The sequence below is a fragment of the Octopus sinensis genome, linkage group LG20 (genome assembly GCF_006345805.1).
Source record: "Octopus sinensis linkage group LG20, ASM634580v1, whole genome shotgun sequence".
Lineage (NCBI taxonomy): Eukaryota > Metazoa > Mollusca > Cephalopoda > Octopoda > Octopodidae > Octopus > Octopus sinensis.
Window position 1 is genome coordinate 14,161,200 of NC_043016.1, and position 2,183 is coordinate 14,163,382.

Here is a 2,183-nt window from a genome sequence, read left to right on the forward strand (position 1 = left end):
CATATGCTGTGTTATAGTTTATTTTTTAATTCTTTGTCATTCCTGGTAGTTATTCTATCAGTCTTTTCTGCCAAACTGCTTAGTTACAAGAATGTAAACACACCAGTGCTAATTGTCAGGCAGTGATGGGGGACAAAAACACAGGCACAATATACACACACACATGATGGGCTTCTTTCAGATGTCACACAGTGGGACTGAACCTAGGAACCACGTGGTTGGGAAGCAAGCTTCTTACAACACAACCACACCTGTGTAAAAAATTTCAAGGTCTAACAATTAGAATTCACTCACAGACACTATTTTACATTGATAGGTGTTCAGTTCGAATTTAGTTGTTTACTTTTGCTACAAAGAAATTACTTCTCTCATAATTAAATAGAATTCATCATTTTTACATAATCATCTCTTAACATCCATTTTCCCACACTTGCAAGAATCAGAAGGAATTTGTTGGGTGAGATTTTCTACAGCCAGATGCCTTTCCTGTCACCAACCTTCACCTGTTTATGAGCAAGGTAATATTTCCTTATGGCCAGACATGTTTTCACAGAATATTGGAAATGAATGACTTTCAACTTTAAGTGATGTCAAGATGAGGTGACACAAGCATACACATGCTCATGTGTGTGTATATAAATACACATGTAGATAATTTACTCTTACACACATGTACACACACAAGTTTCTTTCAGCTTTCGTCTACCAAATCCACTGACAAGGTTTTGATCAACCTAGGGCTATAGTGGAAGGCATTTGCCATATCTGTGCACATTTAATTTTATTTCATATCAGCTGCTACTGTTTTTCTCTTTCTTAATGTTGGCATGAAGAACAATTTTGATGTTATCCTCTCTCATCAGTACAAAATAAAAGAATAGTAATAACATTACCTGTAACAAAATTCTGAAAAAAAGAAATATAGAGATAGATAAAAAGAAATACTTGATTAAAATATTTCATGGAACAATATATACTTACATGGAGTCGTCTTCAAACAAATGTAAATGGCTGGAATGAAAGTCTTCTATATGAAATCCAGCATAAATGAAAAAGGGTTTGATACAAACATTGGTCAAATATATTGTGTTAACAAAAATTCATAAATTTATATATCAATTTAAATAAACCAGATCTGAATTTGTCCATGAGCTATATTGAATTTCATGAAATATTTTAATAAATGTCAATTTTGCTGATTTTTTTCCCCCAAATTCTTACCAAATGTAGTGAAATTAATGTACTTCCAATAATTTTGTATTATTAAAATATATACTCTTTATCTTATATTAAACTTTTTAATAGTTATATTTATAAAAAAAAAATAATAATAATAATAATAAAAATAAAAATAATAAAATATGTATATATATATATATATATAAATATCATCATCATTTAGTGTCCGCTTTCCATGCTAGCACGGGTTTGACATTTCAACTGGGGTCTGGGAAGCCAGAAGGCTGCATCAGGCCCAGTCTGATCTGGCAGTGTTTCTACAGCTGGATGCCCTTCCTGACGCCAACCACTCTGTGAGTGTAGTGGGTGCTTTTTACGTGCCACCCACACAGGTGCCAGATGAGGCTGGCAAACGGCCACGGACGGATGGTGCTTTTTACGTGCCACCAGCACGGGGGCCAGGCGAGGCTGGCAACGGCCACAATCAGATGGTGCTTTTTACGTGCCACCGGCACAGGGGCCAGGTGAGGCTGGCAACGGCCACGAACGGATGGTGCTCTTTACGTGCCTATATATATATATATAAAAAAATTTATAAGTATAAATTAATAATTTAAATAATTTTTTAAATTTTAACTTTAAATTTAAATAATATAAATTTTGAATTTTATTTTTTATATATTTTGTATATTATATTGATTAATTTTATTTCTATGTATTGGTTTATGTTTTTCACTGTTTGATTTGCCTAATAGTGGTTTTATCTCTAATTTAATATATACATATATATATATGATATATATATATATATATATATATATATATATATATATATATATATATATATATATATATATATATATAACAGGAAGCTTTATGAAAATAGACAAAAGACAAAGGCAGGTTTACGGAAATAAACAAAAGACGAAGGCAGGTGGAATACAAACAAACAATTGTATTAGTATGGCGCTCAGGAAATATAAATAAAACAAGTCTTTAACGTT